The 22,136-nt window shown below is 65.6% G+C and overlaps 1 protein-coding gene across 7 annotated transcripts in view; it reads right to left on the bottom strand.

Moving 5' to 3' along the window:
• The window catches only part of RXRA (retinoid X receptor alpha), a 100,497-nt gene that overhangs the window by 54,761 nt on the left and 23,600 nt on the right, over positions 1-22,136 (bottom strand). The window contains exon 1 of one of the 7 annotated variants that reach the window (XM_068553382.1): positions 11,752-11,772. The exons of the other annotated variants lie outside the window; for them this stretch is intronic. The gene's annotated coding sequence lies outside the window, so the exon portion shown is untranslated. Of the gene's footprint in view, positions 1-11,751; positions 11,773-22,136 lie in introns of those variants that run through there. 7 annotated transcript variants of the gene reach the window in all.

Here is a 22,136-nt window from a genome sequence, read left to right as displayed (position 1 = left end):
GCCCACCAGGAGACCCCTCAGCCTCCCTCCAAGAAGCTCACCCATCTCCCAGACCAGGACTGGGCCAGGTGAGTGGCCAGAAGCCACTGTCATTCTGGAGGCAGGAAGGTCTCCTGGGCTCCCAGGCCAACGAAGGCCATGAGAGCCACCTCCCGCCCTCCTCCTCGCCAGACCTCGGAGCCCCTGGCCCTCCCCAATCTGAGCCTGCCCACTCTCCACCCCCAGGCTTGGGAACCGAGTCATTTCCAGGCACACCAGCTCTCACCTCTAGGCTTGGACATGCTGTTCCCTGGGCCTGAAACTCCCCCTACACCTCTCTTGGCTCACTCCAACCCTGTTTAAACAACACCTCCTCCAGGAAGCCCTCCTGATTCTCCCAGCCAGAGTAGGGGTGTCTTCTACTGCATACCCTCAACAGGGCACTCACCACACCATAGGGTGTCCCCAGCCCACTTGTCTGAGGCTGCCAAGGTCTGGGGGCTCCGAGGGTGGGAGCCACAACTGGTTCACCAGGCATCCCTGGGGCCTGGCCTAGGGCCTGGCACGCAGCAGGCACTGGATAAAGACCAAATGGACAAATGGACTGGGGATGAGATGTGGGAAAGGGCCAATACAGGCTGCAGGATTCACCACAGTCCTTAAGAACCAGCTGAGCAAGCACCAAGTTCCAAAGAGGCCCTAAGGTGCGAGGAGGAGGGCGGGAGGTGGCGCTCATGGCCATCGTTGGCCTGGGCGCCCAGGAGACCTTCCTGCCTCCAGAATGACAGTGGCAAGCACCAAGTTCCAAAGAGGCCCTAAGGTGCTGACAAGCTGTGCAACCCCAAGCAGGCTGAACAACGCCTCTGAGCCTTTATTTCCTCTTCTACAAAGAGATGTCACATAAGAAGAAAGCGGCCAGGAGACAGTGGACGTGAACGAGTGACCACGAGGCTGGCCTGTCATCCATCCCCACAGGTGGTGAACACAGGTGTCCCACAGCCCACAGATCTGGGTTCGAGTCCTGGCTGCACAACTCCCAGCTGGGGGGTGGGGGGGGCCCGCGGGCATCTGACCCAACCCCGCTGGGTCTAAGCATCCTTGTCCTCTGAAAGGGGACAGTGCCCTCGGCTTCGGCTCCCTTCACATATCACGGAGCACTCCCTAGTGGGACGCTTACTCCCCCACTGCCCCCCACTGTGCTGGGGACAGGCAGGTAGTCAAGGCCGGGCCCTGCCAGGGACAACCAGTCCAGAGCCAGAGGCCTTTTCCAGGAACCCAAAGGGCCCAGTCAGTCAGTGATGCAGCAGAAGGAAGGGTACTCTACCTTCCTGTCAGAGACTCCACTTGCCTCCCTCCAGCTATAACCTACAGTAGACTCCTACATCCCTGCAAACCAAGCCCTGGGCTCTCTGTGCACAGCTGGGGGATGGGACAGACCTGCATGCATGCCCACCATGAGGACAGTCACCCCAGCCAGAGGCCCAGGGAGGGCAGCAGACTCACGCAGGGGACCCCTGGCACCGGAGGCACTGAGACCAGGGGCCAAGTCCAGCCCCACCTCCTCCTGACCAAGGACCACAGTAAGCAATGTCACCTCTCTGGGTGCCAACATTCTCATCTGGAAAATGGGCTAATAAAGCCTCCGGACAGGGTTGTTTCGGGACATAAATGGTGTAAGCTGAGCACAGTGCCTGGTGCACAGCAGGCGGGCATCAACCACAGTTCCTGGGACACAGTAGGTACTCAGTAACCGAGAGCCACCTCGGGGGTCACCGCTCTTCCCATTACTGTCACTCCCAGCCCCAGTGAAGGCGCTAAGTGTCACTGGCTGGAACCTGCGTGGTCCTCCCCACCAGACCACTGAAACTTCCACCTTACCAGTGCCTGGGTCTCCCGACGCACCCTCTGTCCACAGGCCCCTGGCTCAGCGGCTGCCTCGCTGTGTGGCCCAAGCCCAGCCCCTCACCCTCTCGGAGCGTCCACTTCCTCATCCATAAGAGGCTAGTCTCCAGGGCCCCTCCCCTGCTGAAGGGCGCCGGGCAGACGCCACAGTCAGGGTGAGGCCTGCCACAGGTTCCTAGAACCCCAGGCCCCACCCTGCAGGGGACCTGGCTGGGGTCTGCAGGAGCGCTGTGCTGGGAAGACGGTCCTGAGCCCCTCTTCTCCTCCTCTTAACCCAGAGAGCCAGATTCCAACCCTCAACCCGCTCCACACCCAAGCTGGCAGAGGTCCCTCAGGGATCAGAGAGGTTGCACAGCTCAGAATGGCAGGGCCAGGACCTGCCACTGGGGGTGGACTTTTCCATTACACCACCTCCTCCCAACCTGACCCAGCAGAATCCTAGAGAGCGTGGCCTTCACTGGCCGGCAGCCTAGACACCAGTTCCCTGCCAACTGCTGTGTGCCCCCAGCAGGTCACTCGGCCTCTCCGAGCCCCAGTTTCCTCTCTAAACACTGAGCATAAGAACACCCACCCCAGGAGGTTACAGGCAGGGCTCCATGAGCCCCGGAAGTCGAGGGCCTGGAGCACAGTGGATGATCAATGAATCTGCAGCCACCACGGTCACTGGCTGCCCACGCACAGGGCAGCCCCAGGCCCACTTCCCACCGTCTCCCCAAGGTGCGCCGTTCAGTAAAGGGCCCACACCCCCAGTCCAGGGCTGTCCGTTGGAGGGCACAGGAGCCAGGACCCTTGGCCACCGCCCTCTGCCACCAGGCTGGTATGTGTCCCCCCCCCGGCCAGCGGGACATCCTGGCCCGCTTCCTCCTCTCTCCGCCCCTCCCCTCCCTCCTGCCCAGGAGGCAGTATCAGCACAGAATCCGAGGCCTGGGTTCAAATCCTGCCCTCCACGCCAAAGCCACCTGACTTCCGTAAAACGGGCAGGTCACAAGGATTACGTGGGCCCAGGGTAATGCCACCCTGCCCTGATGTCACGACCTCTGCCCCGCCCAGGTGGCGGTAGGGGAGGGGTGGTCTCTCCTCGTTTCCCCGGGGAGAAAACGGGGAACTGGGCACCCCAAGAGGGAGGCCCCGGCCAGGCCTGGCACCCAGGCTCCTGACACGCGGTCCTGTGACAGCTGGCAGGATGTTGGGAAACCCACAGGCACTTATTTCAACACCGTGGCCGCGTCAGCGACCAGTTTCGACACACAGCGGCGCCCGGGGAGGGCTGCGGCCCTCTCGTCCGCCTGCCTGGCCCGACCCAGATGCGGCCCTCGTCCTCAGGGGCGCACAGACAGGCTGGGTCGTTTCGAAGGTGCAGAGGCCGGCCCCGGGCCACCACAGGCCACTGCAGGCCTGCTCTGCCCCAAGCCTCCCGTGGCCCTGAGTTGGCCCAGCGCTCAGCGGACCCACCAGGGGCCAAGCTCGGGGAGATCACGTTCTAGAAAGAGAGAGCACCCCGGGGCCACTCCTCACCAGCCCCGGGAGGCACAGCCGAGTCAGGGAAGGTTCAGCCCGGCCCACCCAGGCCTCACGGTCAGCACACGGGTCCAGCCGAGCCCAGGGCCTGCACGCGGCCTACACCGCTTGGCTGAATTTTAAGCAAAAACAAGAGGGGCCTGGGATGGCAGCTGCCACTCAAGGGCACCCCTGCTCCCCCAAAATGGTCCCGTTGAGCCCCACCCACAGAAAGAAACTGAGGCCCAGTCAGGGAGAGGGACTTGCCCAAGGCCACACCTGGAGGAGCGGGGGCAGCGGGGACCCCGCTCTGGCGCCACACCTGGCTGCCCGCACTGGGCCAGGAGGAGCGGAGGGTTTTAGCTGGGGTGGGGGTCTGAGTCTGAGTTGGGACGGGGTCAACCGTGGAGGTAAATCCCTCTCCGCGTGCCCTCTGTCGTGCGTCCCTGGGAGGGAGGGGGCGTGCCCAGGGTCCCTCCAGCCGCTGACCCCCGGAGCCGGACCAGGGCCCCCAGCGCCAGCCGCCCTCCCCCACCCCATCTTCAGCCCAGGGGGCTGAGGTTCCCGGCACAGCCGCCTGCCGTTCAGGCCTGACACGGCCTGGCCCCCGGCCCCCAGGTGACATCCAGGACCAGTCAGTGGAGGGGACGCTGCAGTGACCGCCACCTCCCACAGTGACTGCACCCCTCACCCAGCCACCCAGCCTGGCAGCACCCCCCCGCCCCCGGCAGCACCCTCTCTTAGGACGAGGGGCCCTGCCGTGGTCAGAGCTCCACTGAGCACACCGCCCACCAGGTCCTGCCAGGGCCAGCCCTTCCCAACCTGCAGACATGCCACACCTGGGCCTCCACGCGCACAACACTCCTACCCGGGTGCCCCCTGCCAGTGGCCAGCACAATGCCCAGCTGGCTCTCAGAGACAGCTCAGGGGTTACCAGGAAGGATGACGGGGCCACCACACCACGGTCTCTCTGAAATCCCGACAGGCTCGACACGGCCGGCGGCACCCAGAGAGACACACAATTTCAAATGACTGTACACCCTTCACCAGGTGGGGACCGAATGCCTTCTGCACACCAGGTGCTGTTCTAGACCTGGGCACGCAGCAGAGAACCCACAGGGGGATGGAGTGCGAACCGGCACAGAAATAAGGAAGGTAATTAGGAGGCACCAGGTGGGGTCGCCCGGTCTGGACACAGTGGCAGGGCAAGGCCGGGGGGAGCAGGCCACGAGGGAGGGGGCCCAGCGCTCCCGGCAGCGGGAACCGCCAGCCAGAGGGGTCTCCTGCCGGGGAGAGAGCGGTCTGCCAGGGTTCAAACTCAGGCCCGAGGTCATCAAAACTCAGGCTCCCCCAGGGCCCACCGTGGATAGACGTCACCCCACATGCCCTCTGAAGCCTCCGGAGACGCCCCCGATGGGGACAGACAAGTGGCTGCCCTCCCTGTCCCCACACCAGGAGACCAGGGGCCACACCTGGCTGCATCCCAGCATGTCAGGCAACAGGATCCCCTCCCCAGGTGCCCGGGAGCCCCAGCCCAGCACCCCGCTGGGTCTTCAGACCCAGCAGGGTCTGGAAGCCAGAGACGGAAGAGAAGCGTGTTATCCACGGTGGGACGCAGCGCCTTGAACACCGTGCTCGCCGCACGCGGAGACACGTGTCTATGCACATACATGTGTACGTGCGTGACTGTGCGTAAACAAGAGGTGTAAGGTCTCAGGTTAAATGGGCCTCGTGCTGGGAGGAGGGGGCCTCGCCCCCGGCCCGCACCTCCTTTTCCACCTCTGAACCGCAAGGCTGCAGGAGACGGCAGGGCAGCTGTGCGATGGTGCCCGCCTGGCCGGAGAGGGAAAAGGACTTCCCGAGGTCACGTGGCCGAGAGGGACCCAGCCGCCCCAGGGTGGACCACAGAGCCAGGCCCGTAACTCCCAAACCCGGTCAGCACCCGAGGGGCGAGGAGACCCTGGGCTGGGCTGGGGGTGTGGGGACCTCACAGGGACGGGGCGACAGGACCCCAGAGGCCCTGGTCCCTCACACCCACACACACGCGTGTGCACCGCCCACGGAACGGAGCCCGATTTCACTCAAAAAGACAGCGAGCACTCCGAACCTTCCGCTGCCCGGCCCCTCACCCTGCAGGGTGCACGTCTACGCCATCCAAGTACCGGGAGGTCCCCGAGGCAGGGGCCGTCTGGCCCCGGGAGGGAAGCCCCAGGCCCTCGGGGCCGAACTCACCAGAGCCCTGGGATGGCCGGAGTGAGAGCTGCTCCCATCTTCCTGGAAGGGGCCTCGCCTCCTCCTGGGAGCCTGGTCACGCCTCTGTCCAGCCCCCGACCGACTGTCTGCTGAGCCGGTGGGGGCACCGGGCACTGGGAGCCCGGACTGGACAGGCCCACATACCGGCGTGTCCTCCTTCACCGGGAGGAGGCCTCTGCAGGGACAGGGGCGCCTGGGGACAGGGCCCAGCGAGAGGTCTCAGCTTAAGGCCTCTCCTCCACCTCCACCCCCCACCCCCATATCTTTTGCAAGTGACAAGGGGGGAAAGCAGCCTCCGTAACTGAAGGAGTGGGAACCAGGTGAGAAACGGGCTGGCGCTCCCCAGGCTGAGGGCCTGGGCCTCCTCCAACCCCGGACCCCAGGACTCAAGCCGAGGAAACTCCTGCCGCTGCCCCTCAGACGGTGGAAAGAGTCCCAGGAGATGGAGAAGACCCAGGCCTACACCCGCTGCAGCTGAGCTCGGGCAGCCCGGGCCTGGAGCCCAGCGCTCACACTGGCACCTCCACAGGGTGAACGAGCAGGGCTGTTTAATAACAAATTACAACAAGCCGGCAGGGAGTGTCTTATCAGCGAGGATCTCCGGCAGGGCCGATCCCGTGGACTGATGTCAGGGAGCTCTGGGAACGATTTAGCTTAATTAGCAGTTCCTGCACGATCAGCAAAAAGCGCTGGCTGAGCCAGGGCCCGGGAACCAGCGTGGCTGCCAGAGCCGGGTTCCTGGGTGACGCCAGAACCAGAGGTGCAAACAGGTTGCCGCGAGGCAGCACTGCGGGCGCTAAGGCCGTCTCTGCCCCTCAGTGGGCGCATGGGCTCCCACGGGCCCACTGCACAGCTGGGCAAGTCGAGGCTCGGGAGACTGCACTCCAGGCAAACACAAAGTCCAGGGCACACCTCAAAGGCCAGCCGAGAGAAGCCCACCACACCCTCCCTGGCAGCCCGACAGCTTGGCAAAAGTTCACGTCCCGTCTATGAGCAGCTAGCTCCTTTACTGCTCTGTGCCCCCCGCCACAGAGGCCCGAGACCACCACCCTCCAAGGGCATGGAGGCAGGGGGCAAGGCCTTGGTCCCAGGGCACTGCATGGCCTCGGGCAAGGGATCCTCCACTCCGGGCCTCAGTTCCCCATGTGTCCGTGGACGGCGCCTCCCGGCCCTTCAGACCCCAACACTGTTATCTCCAGGCGCAGCTTCTGGAAGCAAGAAGACCAGGCCAGGCTGGCCCGGCTTGGGACGAGGCCCAAGCCCACTGGTGGGGGACGCTTGATCCCCACCCTCCCACGCCAAGCCCTGCTGCGCTGGCCCCAGGCCGGCCTCACGCTGCCCGAGGGTGCTCAGGGCCGGGGCAGCTGGTGCCGGGGAGGGGGCCGCTCCCTCGGCCCTAGGAGCCCGCCGCCGCCGGGCGCTCTGTCACTGACACCAGAGGTAGCGAGTTCCAGAGGGGCCGGGAGAGCACAGAAGCAGCCCTGCCCTGCGCCCTGCTGAGGAAGCTGGAGCCGGCCGGAGATCATGTGGATTCCTGAGCCCGTGCCAAGGCCCTGCGACCCGGAGGGGCGGCGAGCCATGCAGAGGAGAGGAAGGCCCTCACCCCCTCCCCATGCGTGAGGGGCACGCGCAGGGGACCACCCAGGCAGCGCCAACGCTGGAGAATCACCCCCAGGACCGCAGTCCCTCCCTGGCCGCCTCCCCGCCGGGGCCTGGCGTCTCCCAGCCTCAGTCTCCCTGTGCGACCGGGCACAGCACGGCCCCCAAGGCCTGGCCTGAGAGATGCGGACCAAGTGTCAACCCCACCCCCCAGAAAGGAAGGGGTGCAAGAAGCAGGCGCCAGACAAAATCGTACAGTCTTAAGGCTCAGGCCAAGAGAGAGCCATGCTCCCAGAGGTAACTCGCCTGACCCCTGACCCCCGACCCATCACCTCTGGGCTACCCACGGGCTCACACGGAGGGCCCAGCTTCATCAATGCTGAGCGTCTGTGTGTGCCTCCCCCCACCAGCCAAGCCCCCCAGCATGGGACCCGTGCCCCAAGTCGGGCCTGACCCAGGCAAGATGAATGAACGGCGGGGTGGGAGGACTTGTGAATGGAGGGGTGAGTTCTGCCCAAAGCACCTTCCCTTCCATCCATGGAGCGTGCCAACCGCCCCTCCCCAAGTCCGCCCAGCTCCTCGGAGCCACCCCACCAGGGCAGCCACCAAGGTCAGATGTAAAACCGGTCCATCCCAGGCCCACCGAGGGACAGCTGGGCCCCGGTCCCCACACACAGCACAAGCCACTGGGCCCCCAGCACCCCCGGCAAGGAAGAGCAGGGGGCCTGGCCGCACACAGCACCAGGGCCTGCCATCCGCACCAAGGCCAGCGTGAGACCCACAGAGAGGCCAAAAACGCCCAGTCTCACACCGGAACCGGGTGCAGCTGCGTTTCTCAGGGGCAGACACACCTGCCAAACCCCATTCGCAGGGGCAGGGTCGGCCCACACTCCAAGCGCGCCCAGGGCCAGGACCCAGATGCCTCCTTGGTCACCCGCCCAGGCACCACTGCCCCCCGGGGAGACAGCTGGTGGGGCAGAGGGGTTTCGGCCGGGCACCAGCAGGCCAGTGGCTGGGACCCTGAGTCTCCATCTCTTTGTCTTTAAAGCAGGGGTCCCCGACAGGACCCTGAGAGATGGCACACGGGGTTGGGGGGCTTTCCCGAGGCCCATGTGCAGCCAGCCACGATCATCAGCAGCCCCTGGCCGCGCCCCCCGCCCCCCCACCACCAGGAGCTGTCAGCTCGCCCACCTCCTCCCTTCCAGCACCCGGACCCTGGCTACGCTGCCATCCAAAATCTCACAGCCTTTACCACGAGACACGCCCCCCCAGATGCTGCGGGACTGCCCGCCCCCACGGGGTGACCCTGGACAGGCACAACCCTCTCCAGCCTCAGGTTCCTCATCTGAGAGGGGAGGGGGCGGAAGGGAGAAAGGACCTGGAGATCCTCATGTAATGTTCAAAAGCCAAGGCCGCAATCCAGGGCCCAGAGCCCACATCCCAGCTCGTGGACCTCCTGCCCTGCCGGGACACACGGGTTCCCACCTCACGGCTTCTGCACCCTGGTCTGGAAGGTCTGGGCAAGACACCGGGGACCTCGGAAACTCAGCTCAGCTCAAGATTTAGAGAGAAAGATCCATGACATCCCGTCGGTGGAAGAACCTAGAAAAGCAGGCTGGAGGAGGAGGGGGGCGGGGAGAAGACCCGTGCGGGAGGGGTGCGCCCCAGCAACCACGCCCATAGCACAGACTGCCGTCTTCCGGGGGGGGGGTTGCCATTCTTTTCTCTGGCTGTGAAGTTCTTAGAAAAGGCTCTTCCCCCCTAAACTGCTAAAGCAAGTGGAGGTGACAAAACGTTACCGCCCGAGGTTTCCGCAAAGGGCGCGACTGTGTTTACCCAAAACTCACGCCACCTGCGTCTGCCCAAAAGCCGGTGCCCTGCCCCTCCCACGCACCTGCTGGAAGGTGGGCGCTTCCCCCGGCGCGGGGAGGCCCAGCGGCCCCCCAGAACCCGGTGCTTTCACCGTCAGGAAGGGGCAGCGTGGGGCCGTCCTCCGAGGGCCGTGCTCAGGCGGACGCCGGCTGCTGCCGTGCCAGCCGAGTGTGACCGTGCACTTAGTACCTGGCATGGCCCAGGACGCGGGATCCTGGAGGTGTGCTCACCGCGGCCCCTCCACACGACCCTCTCTGCCCACGTGCGCCGTCGGTGCCTGCCTAGAAACGCTGCCAGCAAGTCACAGAAACAGCGGAGACAGGCGCCCCTGCAGGGTGAGGGGCGAGGAGCCCGCCAGCAGGGCCCCACCCCTGGCCCATTCGGGCTGGGCACTTAGATGGGAAACCAGCGAGCCGTGACATCAGCTGATCCTCTAAACGGACCCCTTCCACCTCTCCCCTCCGGCACGGAAGCGGGTGGGCAGACAAGGCCGGTGCCTCCTGGGCCCAGGGGAGGGGACGCCGCCTCTGAGGCCGGCCCTGCTGCCACCAGGCTGTGCAGGGGACAGGGAGCAGGGAGGTCCTGTTGCCCACTCATCACTCACAGTACACCCATCACAGGACACGAAGACCCCCGGAAGGCTCCCCACCACAGACAGAGCCCTGCAGGAAATGAGCGCCCAGCAGCCCCGGGAGGGTGACCATACCGTCCCGGACCTGTCAAAGGAAGGGGGTGGGAGGAGGGGCGCCAGCTCTGCGGTCATCTCCGTCCTCCTCTGACTAAGGACAGCAAGCGTTCACCCAGACCGGGGCTGGGAGCTGGGGAGGGATGGGATGGCTGGGACGGTGGGCGCCTCGGGCCCGAGAAACGTGGTGTGGGAGCCAGGCTCAGGCGGGGCCGGGGGGCGGGGAGGCAGGGCTTCTGGCGGAGGAGAAGACCCCTCCGCAACTCCCGCTTGGAGCCCTGCCAGCCAGGCTTGGCCACCATCAAGGGCGGCCACCCCGGCCAGGAGCTGGCCACGAGAGATGAGTGGCTCAACACAGACCCTGAGGCTCACCCCTGGGGACCTCCGGTCTCTCCTGCTCGGGGAAATGACTCATGTGGCCCCAGGGCCCCCCACCCCAGGGAGAGAAGGCGGCCCATCTCTGGGAGGCGGCTCTGCGACCTCGAATGCCACCATTTATTCGCTCAGCGCACCCGCGGCCGCCAGCGCTGTGCCGGGTGCTGGGTGCACAGTGGGGACACGGCCAGCTCCACTCCCGCCCTCTGGAAGCTCAGCCGGGCAGGGCTGGGGGAGACCCTGGACCAGCCACCAAAACACGCTGCCTGTGGCAGGAGGGAGAGACGTGGCGCTGCGAGAGCGTCCACGGGGACCACAGCGGGGGCGAGGGGTCCGGGAGATGCCCCGGCCCCGCACAGACCCCTGGCCCCCATACACGAGACGATCCGGAGCCACGGGGGGCAGGTCAGGCAAGGAACACGCGGGGCCGAGGCGGGCGATAGCCCAGGGGCGACGGGGACGCTGAGGCACGAGCGGGGACTGCCACGAGCAGCAGGGACAAGCACGGCCACTCCGGAGCCACGTCCCTCCTGACCCCCTCGGGCAGTGGGACAACGTCCGAGAGAGGCAGTGCCGGCCAGGGGCGAGCTCAGGGCTGGGAGGGGGCCAGAGCTGGGGCACGTCGCCTGCACCTCTGTCACCTCCAACCTTCTGGCCACAGCTGTCCCAGCCCCGCCTGGATGGACTCGGGCTGGAAAGAGCGAGAGGGACGGGGTCGGGGAGGTGGGTAGCAGGGGGTGATGCGAGGAGGGACGACGGGGCCCGACGCGCCGTGACAGCTGGGCAGGTCCTGAAACGGGCCGCTCCGCACAGTGGGTCGCAGGCCCAGACGGCGTCAGGGCCAGCGTGGGGACAGCCGCCCTGCCGCGAGGGAGGCCTCGGTTTCCCCACCTGTGACGTGAGCTCTCCAAGTTTCCTTCTGGCTCTGAGACCAGGTGCCGGGCCCAGAGAAAGCTCCAGAGTTAATTAGTTGATGAAGAAATTAGCAGAATGGTCACCGCATTACTCTGATGAGTCAAATGCCAGGACGTATGGCAAAGTCAAGTCTGACCCCGAAAGGCTGCTCGCTCCCATCAGATAAAATCCGAGCGGAGCCCAGAGAGGAGGCGATGCCCACACCAGGCTCAGAGGGACCAGGGGGCCGAGCCAGGCAGCGCGGGGGCTGCCCTGGCGGGAGGCACCTCACAAACCCTGCCAGGCCTCCTGGGTTCCCAGACCCCCCCCGGAGGCGGCTCCCAGACCCCAGACCAGAGCAAAGATGGGGCTCAGCTGGGGCTCTCACAGCCCCGGGGGATGGGCCCCGGTCCCAGCCCAGGACCCCTTCGCCCAGCCTGCCCGACAGCCCCGTTCAGTGCCCGCCCGGCCTGCCCCCGCCTCGGCCTCCCGCGTCCACCATCCCCCAGGCGAAGTCCCAGATCTCGGCCCGGCCCGAGGGCAGCCCCACTCCCAGGGACCCCAGGCCTTGGATGGGGCTACTCCCTCCAGGAGGTCCTGGCCAGAACTCCTCCCTGGGTGGTCCTGGATCCCGGGTTGCCCCCGGACAAGTCAGGCCCTGGGACCGAAGCAGGGGCCCCTCTGCTGCCAAAGACCTTTCAACAGGCTTGAAAGCAGCGTCTGGACAAGGGGTGCTGGGCAGGGCGCGGCACCCACGTCGTCCCCACCGCCTGTCCTCCAGACGAGGAAGCGGGCTTAGGGATGCGAGCTCGAATCCGGCACTTCTGCAAGGCCACAGGGCACACCCGGCCTCACTGTCACAGCGCGATCCCGTGACCAGCGGGGGTGGGAGCGGGGAAGGAACAGCTGCTTCCTGCCAGCTCGGCCCTAGCCCCGACCACACGGGAATCTGCAGCCTGTCACCGGCTCAGGCAGCGGCCAGACGCCGACCCCTCACCCCGCAGCCTGGGCAAGGCCCCCGAGAGCAGCGCGCGGCTCCCAGCCCGGGCCCGGGGACCCTGGGACCACCCCCCCACCCCCACCCCCAGCCAGACAGGGAGAGCAGGGGCTTTAGGTAAGAGCCTGGGGGCTCCTGCCACCTCTGCCTCCTGGGGGGTTAAGTGGCCGTGACAAAACCAGCCCGGATCACAGCTGAAGGACCGGACGCGGCACTCAGCACCGCCAGTCCCACCCCAGCTCAACCGCCTTGCCTGGCTCCTCGCCCCCTCTCCAGCCCGGGACCCCGGGAGGCCCCAGACCCTTCTGCCTGCCCTTGGTGGGGCGACAAGGAGCCTCAGCGCGTGAGCCCCTTCCCTTCACAGGCCAGGCCCACCAGAGCCCCCGGGGCTGCCCTGCCCAGATAGACAGATGGCCTGAAGCAGCCCACGAGGGAAGTGGCCAGGAGGTGGGCCGGGGCACCAAGGGCTGTCACAGGACCTCCCAAACCATGGCTGTGAGTTTGGGGAGGGCGGGGGGTGGACACAGGAGGGGCCGCCTGCCACCTGCCCCCGCCAGGGCTCCACTGCGGCTGGTTCCGACCCCAGAGCCACATGTACCTGCCCTCTCCTGGGATTCAGGCCACAAACGATTACTGGGTTTTTTATTACTTATTCAGCAGAGTGAGTGATGGGTCCTTCTTAACCAATCTTCGGGAAAAATCAAGCCCAGGCCCACGGAGAGAGGGTGGGGGGCCAGCCTCCTCCCCTGGGGTCCCACCCTCCCCAGCCCGGCACCCTCCAGACAAAGGCATACACAGTGTCCCCTGAGAGGGCGCAGAGCCCAGAGGAGAATGAGGACGACGATTTATGGAATTCATTTTCCACGGAGCTGGGGGGCTGGGGGCTGGGCGGATTGGGGGCTGGGAGCTGGCGACGCGCCGCCGGGCAGGAGCGCCAGAGAGCGAAGAGGGATGAGGAGGAAAGGGAGTGAAGCCAGAAGAAAAAAGTGCCCGGGGAGGGGCAGCCTGGGGCAGCAGGCACCCCCTGCATGACTAATTAGCTGGTTACTGGCGAATAATGAGCAGAGGTGCCCTCCAAAACACGAGAGGCCCCAGGGCAGCCCCGACAAGGGAGCCCCATCAAAGCCGCCTGGGCCCTGCAGCCTTCCCAGGCTCTGCGTGGCCTCGGGCAACCATCGCTGGGCCTCAGTTTCCCCAGATGTTCACTGAGACTGGTGGCTTTCAAATCCGATTCTTAGGCACCTTCATTTAGATGGGGCGGGGGACCCCCAGCCCTGGCCCAAAAGGAACACCTCACCCTCCTCGCCTGTCCCTACGGATGGCCTGGGAGACCCACCCCCACCAAGGCCCCCCACTCTCTGCTGCAGACCCTGTTTCCTCCTGGGCCTCACCCCAAACTTCTCCTGCACCAGGAGGTGCTCAAACGCTCCCTGAACTGAACGGGCCCCTCTGCCTTGGAAAGGGGGAGGTGACACAAGGCTTAATGAAAATCCCCCCCACGTGGGGTGTGAGCCTCTCGGCGATTCCAGCTTGGCCCACAAGGCTCCCCTGCACCCCTTCTTTCCTTCCGCTTTTCTAAGCTCTAGGGGATGCTGGGACACACACACCCCCCTTCCCTCCCTGAGCCCGCAGCAGTGAATTGTGAACTGCGGGGCTCCTGGCCTTCTGCCCTCATGCACAGCACGCTTTCACACACAGGCCAGGCTCAGACCTGCCGGCATTCCCAAGGCTGCCACCACCGCCTCGCGGAGACCCCAGCCCTGGCCCAGGCCTGCCCCAGAGCAGCTTGTGTCGGGCAGGGCTGAGCGGTCCTGCCCCATCCTGCTGACAACAAGGGCAGGGAGAGGCAGGGGAGGGAGAGCCGGGGGGCAGCGCTGCTCTACTGAAACAGCACCAAACAGAAGCCTGGAAAGCCAGATTCCTGGAGAATTCTCTGGAACTGGACCTTGTTAGCTCCCGCATACAACACGTCCAGGGCTCCCACAGGCTCAAGTCCAGACCCGGCACAGGCCCTCTGGGACCAGCCCAGGCTCAGGCCTTGACCTCCCCGCAAGAACCCAGAACTCCCCTTTCACCTCTGGGCCTTTGCAAATGCTGTTCCCCCATCTGTTCCCTTATCTAGACCTGCAGGTTGTTGCCTCTTCCAGGAAGCCTTCCCCCAAGCTCCACCCCAGCCCAGGTTGACGGAGGCCCTTTCACCCTGGACTGCAGCTGCCCACATCCTGCCCGTCGCCCCAACTAGACCCTGAGCCCTCGCCTCCCTCCTGCCTGGAAGTGGCCTCCTGCCCAGCTCACAGCTCATCAGGCCAGGACACTCACCAGGTGAGGACACCCAGCCTGGGCTGGGCAGCACTTGGCGGTCTGGGCTCTGACCTGGGAAAGCAGTTACTATTGGCTCCTTCCTTGGTCGGGAGCAGGGTGGCCAGCGGCAGCCCTCTTAGAAGTGACACACGGCCTCCCACGGGGACCCCTCTGAAGGACACAACCCTCGGGTGGGCAGGCGACCAGGGTCTGTCCGCGAAAACACACGCAGGGGTCGCACCTCACTCCCGCCAGGCGTCCCGAAGGATCCCCAGGCCACACACGGCCCGTCCTCCCGCCCGCCTTCCCGTGTTCCCGGGGCACCGTGGGTAACTGCAGCCGCCCCCGGCCTCCTCCTCGGCCTCCTCCTCGGCCGTCACTTCTCCCCGCTGCCCTCGGGGCTGCCACAAGCTGCTGCCACGGTCTCATCCTCTGGTAAGCCAGGTCACAGGCTGCCAGGGCCAAACACTGGTCAACTTACGGAGAAACCACGATTTACACCCCCTTTTCTAGGAACGTGGGCTCCGCCCTGAGGGTGGCCCTCCTTATTTCTGAAACAGGTCCGTGTCCTGGGAGGTTCTGACTAACAGAAACCCGACTTCTGCTTGGGTAGAGCATTCCCTCCCTAAATGCCGCTCAGGACCGTGCCCACCACTGCATCCCTGGGCCTCAGGGGGCCTGGCGGGCGTGGGGTCACCAAGGCCTCAGCAGCTCCCGCCCTCCCCTTGACCCAGCCGTCCCGGGCCTGGCACAACTCCTGTGGACAGACACCCTCCTCCAATCCCACCCCCGGGGCCCAGGAGGAAACCGAGGCCGGGAAGGGCCTGACGTCACGCAGCTGCAGGACAGGGGCTGAGGCGAGACCCAGCTCTGTGCAGGCCTCTCCCCGGCCCCACAGAGCCCGCTTTTCCCCAGGACGGGGCCGGGGGAGCAGGGAGGAGGGTGCAGGCGCGCCCCGCAGCAGCCGACCCTGGCTGGTTTCTCCTCCCGGGGAGCAGGCCCTCCACTGGGGGCCAGATCCAAACCCGTCCAACTGCACCGGACGACCCAGCGCCGGGAGACTATCTGCTCCATCGCATTACGCAACCTGGCCCCCAGCGAGAGATTGCAACAGGCCGCAGGGCCGCAGATAAGCAGGCGGAGTTGCAGGTTGGGGGGACTGGGGGCGGATTTTTGCTTTGCTTTGTGTCTCGTTTCTGCTCCCCACTCTGGTGGGCCCCACTCTGGCTCCCCGTGGGGACACACAACCCTGCCTCTCTTCGGAGGCATCCAGGTCCAGCAGCCATCCCAGACCTCGTCCCCCAAACCCGGCTGTGGTCAAACCCCCCCCCCCCAAGGGCTTATCTGACACCCTTAGGGCTGACACCCTTATCTGATACCCTCAGGCTGACACCCTCACAGGCTCTGCTCCCCTGGGACCAGGGAGCCACAAAGCTTTCCAAAAAATGCAGACTCCAGGGCAGGGCAGAGCCAGGGCCCTGGGAGGAATTCCCCGCACAGCTGCAGGTTGCACAACGGGCCAGGTCTCTACCTGCCTCTGCAGTGTTGCAAGGACCCACCACCCTTCAGGCTGGAGAAGAGAGCGAGGGCAGAGGCCGGGACTTCCCCCACCCTCACGGGGGGCAGGGTCCGGGCCTCCCAGACCTTGCAGCACTCAGCCCTGGGCACAGAGGACGCTTTGCAAACCTCTCTGCAGGTAGCCGCCATCCCATCCCTCCTCTCGGGCTCTGCTGGCCCCCGAACTCTGGGCCTGTGCCTCTCCCTTCCCACCCCACCCAAGAAGTGAAGCCCAAACAAGCAAAGATTAACCAAAACTGACAAGCAGTGATTCCCAAGGCTGGCTGAGCCATGAGCACTGTTCACCTTCCCAGCCTCCCGAGGGCAGATCAGGAAACTGAGACTGGGGCAGGGTGGGGGGTGGTGCCCGACATCTTCCTGACCCCGGATGAGGGTCCGGCTGGTCTTCATCATCTGCCTTTCAGTTGCTAGGGCTCCCTGCCCCCTACAAGTCAGACTGGCCGCCTGGCCCAGCTGGGGAGCTCAGATGCCCAGCCCACCAGGCACTGCTCACACTGACCCTGGGGACCCACAGCACAGAGCCTGGGACCTGGGCCTACACTTCCCCAGGGGAGGATGGACTCCGGGGCAGAAAGAGGCAGAGGGGAGCCAGGCACAGGGGAGGGCTCCTGCCTGCAGGGAGGGGGTGGCCCGGCCCCAGCCCCACCCTGAACCCCAAAGGCCAACCTGGGCAGAAGAAAGGATGCACGCCCCTCCCGCAATCACGGGTCCCGGGCACTCCTGGAACAGAGACCCTGCTCACGCAGCTTCCTGAGAGCAGGGGAGCCAGTCTCTGGGGGGGTCCCTCTGGCCCGAACACCCCATGACACTGAGGCAGGCTTCCCAACTACCAGTGGAGACTTCCTAGTGGCCTCAGTCCCTACATGCCCATGCCCATCGCCAGCCCTGGAAGGCCCATGGGCACTGGCAGGGAAGTCAGCGTGCAAAGGTCTGCGGGACGGGAGCCACAGATCAGGGACTCAGATAAGCGTCACCTGAGGAGCGTGGAGGGCCCGGGACACGGGGCCAGGTCTGACCCAGACCTGAGACCTCCAGCAACAACAGAGCTCCTGAAGATTTAAATCTCCTGGGAACACACACACACACACACACACACACACACACACACACACACACACACACGTGGAGTTACAGGAAGGACACTGGGGAGCACCTGGCCCGGATGATGACCGCACGTCAGTGTCACCCAGGGACCGCTGAAAAGCCCCAGTGCCCGGGCCCGGCCCCCAAGGCTGCTGATGTAATTGGTCCAGGCCGTGGCCTGGACACCGGCAGTTCTGAAGGCTCCCGTGCTTTCAAAGGAGGGCAAGGCAGAGAGGGTGAGGGTTAGGGTTAGGGTTAGGGCAGCCAGGGTGAGAAGCTCCGACCGGCTCAATTTCACAAATCCCTCAGGCCTTCTCACGCCAGCCTGTTCAAGGAGGGAGGATGCAGAGTAACCCGCGGCGGCGGCGGCGGAAAATTCTGGAGGAGTTACGATGACCACGGACACGGCCTCGTCATTCAGCTCCTGGCGACAGAGCCCAATCCCATTAGCTGCGGGCGCCGGCAGACCCAGGATGGCAACGGCGCGGCACGCACCTCTCCTGCCCCTGGTCTCCCTGCTCGCCATCACTGCACCCCTCCGAGGCCCCAGAACTTCTCCCGCTGAGCCCCTGGCGGCCACGATCAGTCAGTCAGAGAGGCCTGCGGGCTGGGGCCTGTGGGCTGGGGCAGACCTGAGTGCCTGCTCCAGGGGCCTGGTGACCTCTGCTCCCCGAGACGGCACCTCTTGCTCACCCAAGCCCATTCCCTGCAGCACCTGTGGAACACCGCCCCGAACTGCAGACACAGCTTTCTAAGGGCACCCTCAGCGTGGCTTGGAGATGTGTTTGGAACTGTCCGTGAGTCTTTCCAACATCATCAGGGAGACGTCAGGCATCCCAGGTCACAGATGGCTCGGCTCGCCAAACGGGTACACCTAGCCCTGGAAACAAACCACCTTCTAAAGGGACCGGAAGGCTTCAGGGAGAAATGGCCCCTTCCCTTCCCGAGGCCTGGTATCACTGCCCAGAGGGCACCTCAGCCCTCCCGCCCTGGGAAGGGGTTGGCGGGAGGGCAGACGACCCGCTGGCCTGGAGTAGGAGGGCTGTATCCAGGCCACCACCTTCAGGAGGACCGCAAGGCCCAGCTGGACACACTGGGGACACACAGGTTCCAAGAAGCTGACAGGGCATCACTTAGTAGAGTCTGAATTCTTTTGAACACAAGGGAAGGTTTGCTGAAAGAAGGGAATGTCCAGGGCAGCCACGTGAAGGGAGACCAGCCTGACGCCCCTGCATGTACACACACGGCAGCACGAACACACACACACACACACACACACACACGTGCACACTTGCACACAGGCACACACATGCAGCCCAGGCCGCCAGATCCCCCTCCACTTCTGTCCACCAGGCCCAGGCCTCCCACACCCAGGGCTGTCAGAAATTCCACCTTCTGGGGACCTTCGTGAGCACAATTCCAGCAGCCTTTAAATCCGGCTGAGAAAATAAACATGCCCTCTCCCCAGCAGAGCCGGCTCAGGCCAGTGTCTGCCCTCGTCTCCTCGGGCCCCAGAGTCCTGGCTGTGGGCCCACCCCTCCCAGCCACCCCGGTAGCCCCAGCGCCTCCTGCCAGCGCCAAAGGGGGAATCCGTACCCCAACTCGGCAGACACTGGAGGGCCCCGGCCAGTCCACTCACCCTCCCAGCCCGCGCGCCCGGGACCCCGCCCGATGGCAGGGGGAGAACCCAGGGCGCAAACTGCCCTCTGCCTCCCCGGGTGCAACCAGTGCCCACTGCCCTCTGCCTCCCCGGGTGCAACCAGTGCCCACGCTAGGAAGTGGCGGCCCCGTCCCCCAGGAGACAAGGAAGACAGGGGAGACCATGCTGAGACCTGCTGCCCTGGGCCAGGGAAGATGAGCAGATGGGGCAGACGTGCCCAAGGCGCTCCAGCCCACGCAGCTGCCCCCCACCCCCGGGACGCGCAAACGGAGCGGGCACCTCGCTCTCCCAGAGGACTGCGCCCGACGGCCCCTCTCTGCGCCCCATACGACGTGCAGGGGATGCCAGGGACCGACGGAGCCACTCCCCGTGCTGGCCCCGCACTCGGCCCCCGGTCAACCCCATGACACCCGCACCCTGACTCTGTTTCGCAGGGGAAACTGCCGCCGAGTCAGGCGGGAGCTGCAGGACGTGGCCGGGGCACGCAGCCCCCAGCGCCCGCCGGCAGCCGGGGATCAGCGCCGGCCCCGCCAAAGGAAAACAAGGGAGGCCCAGCAGAGGGTGGCTGGAGGCTGGGTGGTCCAGACACTTAGCCTCGCACGGTCTGCTCTGGGCGCGCGGCCACCTCTGCCCGCTGCTAGGCAGAGGCGAGGCGGGGAGGGGCAGGGCAGTGCTGCCAAGCCCTGGGCCGCCCGTCTGTGGGCCCGGAGTGGGACCCCTGCGCCCTCCCTGGTGCCCGAGACGCACCCGCGGGCCCTGATGCACCCCTGAGGGCCCTGGCGAGCGGCCACCAGGCCTGGCTGGATCCCCCAGCCCAGCCCCGCCGGGGTGTTCAACCCGCCGGTCAGGAGTGGCAGGGTCCATCCACGTCCAGGCTGCCCCACGGCCCGGGAGGCCTGGGGGCGGCTCACCTGCCCCCTGCCTCACCACGCACCCATCACACACCTGGGCAGGCCCAAAGCCCACCGCAGCCCTGGGACCAGGCCCTCGATCCCTCGGCCCTCAAGCCCAGAACACTGTCCCCTGGCTGCACCCAAGCCCCTCACACAAGCCCCTCACACATCACACCCTCCTGCGGGGCCATCGGGGGCTCTAACTCCCCACAAATCAGGCCTCCTGACCAACAGGAAGCCAGACCTCAGCCCCCCAGGCTCTCCCCGTCCTGGCACACGTGCACATGTGCACATGGGCACACAGAGACCAGAGTCTGCCACCCTCCACCCCGCCACATACAGACCAGAACGACCCCACCAACACCCCAGCCACACACACCCCGCCCCCAAGAGGCCGGGGCCACAGCCTCTGCACGGCCTCCACAGACCTCCCCGAGGCCCCCGCGCACCCTCTCTCACAAAGCCCACTGGGCGCTATTCACCTCTCATTCTGATGCTTAAAAATTCATTCACGGCTCCAGATTGGCTATTACACCTCGGCTTTAATTAAAGAGGCCCGCAGAACGGCATTTTAAACAGCAGTGTCATTTTCTCATCGACAAGGCTCCATCATCAAAAAAAAATACTCAAACGGGCCTGAAACGGAGCCGGCGCCCCTCCTCCACCCTCTCGGAGCAGGGGACGAAGGTTCAGCTTCAATTTTTAATCCGCTGATGAAATATTCACAGGCCGGGGAGGGGATCACGTTTCCCAAGGTGTAGGATCCCTGCCCTCTCCAGGGGCTCCCCGAGCTGGGAGGACGCCGAGTTTGGGGTGATGAGGTCAAGGCGGGGGCTGGACACCTGCCCGCCCCGCGGCCAGCACCCTCTCATCGCCTGGGCCACAGGCTATTCCCTCCCCTGCGCCCTGCCCTGGGTACATCACAAACTCCACTGCTGGGGGTGGGGGTGGGGGGCTTCCGGGGGGGGTGACTCCTTGGAGGGGGACACAGGGGCCCAAGGTCACCAGCAATGTCCCCCCGGGCCTCCTGGTCCCAGCCCTGCCATGTCTGGACCTCCAGTGCCAGGCCAACCTGCTGCAGAAGAACCAGCTCCGTCCCCAGCACTGCCCGTTTCCTAAGCGAAACATCAGAGGCCCAGCACCTAACACCAGCATTTCCTCATGATCAGGCATTTACACCTCAAGGCTGCAAACACTGCTCGTGATGGTTAAGTCGGCTGCCCACCCCGTTTTACAGGCGGGGATACTAAAGCGGAGCGGAGAGGCCCTGGCCGCCCTCCCAGGGCGTCTGCCCACCCTCACCGAGGAGCACAGGAACGGCCAGGTGAGAAAGGCATGTGACACTCGGCCCCTGGCGGTGGCAGCGCAGCCCCTGCCCCCTCACAGAGCCACCGCGCACAGTACAGATGAGGACACGGAGCCGGCGAGAGGGGTCCCAGGACCCTCAGCTCCCTGGAATGTGTCCCCACGTGCAGCGGGGTGGGCGAGGACGCCGGCCCACCTCCTTCCCGCCTGCCTCCGAACAGAGGATGAAAACATTCCAGATGAGCAGCCCCCTGGGTGGAAGGGATGGTGAATGAACGAGGCCGCCAGGCCCGGCCGGGCACCGAGAGCAAGGCCCTTCAATGTCCTGCGCAGGCCACGCGGTGAGCACGGCCAGAGGACACATCCGTGGGCCTGGCATCATCCATCCTGGGCAGTTGGCCGGGTGCCCGCTGTGCCCTCCGCAGGGGAAGACCCTGGACGGAAACTACAGGCCTCTGAGGAGCACGGCCCCTCCACAGGCAGCCCCGGGGAACCCCCAGCCACCGACCCGCCACCCGTGGGCCTCTGCACCACCAGCTGCGAGACCAGGATGGGCAGCCTCCTCTACAGATGCGGGAACTGAGGCTCAGAGGAGCCGGGGGTCTCTAACGCCAGTGGTGTGTTCGGCCCTCCACCCTGCAGTGCCAGCCCCCCCCCCAGAGCTCTAGAAGGCCCCTCCCCTCCCTCCCCCCCTCCCTCCCCCACCCCCGCAGCACTGGGCAGCGTCCACGCATCCTGCCGTGCGAGCCTGACACTGACCAGCTGCCCAGCCGGCCTGGACAGGTCGTTTAATCAAAGTCTGCGATCAGCACAGCCTCTCCTGAGATCACTGGGCAGATGCACCCGCCCAGCCATCTGGTGCAGCCACTCTTCCTGACCCTGGACCCGCGCGTACCCTGGACAGAGGCGTGAGTCCAGGGCCCGGGGAAGGGGGCCCAGCAGTGCAGGAGGGGGACAGTGTTACGGGCAGAACGCTGGTGTGTGCTGTCAGCCAGCCGCCAGCTGTGTCCCTGCCCGACCCCCCGAGCCAGCTGCACTGCCCGCCTCTGAGCAGCCGTCCTGGGTGGGCACGGCCCAGGAGCTCGGCCCTGGGGGATCACATGCAGAGCTGTGATCGTCGGGTTTACACCCGAGATACACACTCAAAGCGAATATGGCCAAATTCTCAGACACGGAGATACAGGCAGCCTTAGAGGGGACCGAAGACCCCAAACAGCCCAGCATGGGGCCTCCGATGTCGCCAGCCCAGCCTGCCCGCGCTCA

Source organism: Eschrichtius robustus, chromosome 10 (genome assembly GCF_028021215.1).
Source record: "Eschrichtius robustus isolate mEscRob2 chromosome 10, mEscRob2.pri, whole genome shotgun sequence".
Taxonomy (NCBI): domain Eukaryota; kingdom Metazoa; phylum Chordata; class Mammalia; order Artiodactyla; family Eschrichtiidae; genus Eschrichtius; species Eschrichtius robustus.
The sequence above is the reverse complement of the archived record's forward strand: the minus strand, read 5'-3'. Positions and strand labels throughout refer to the sequence as shown.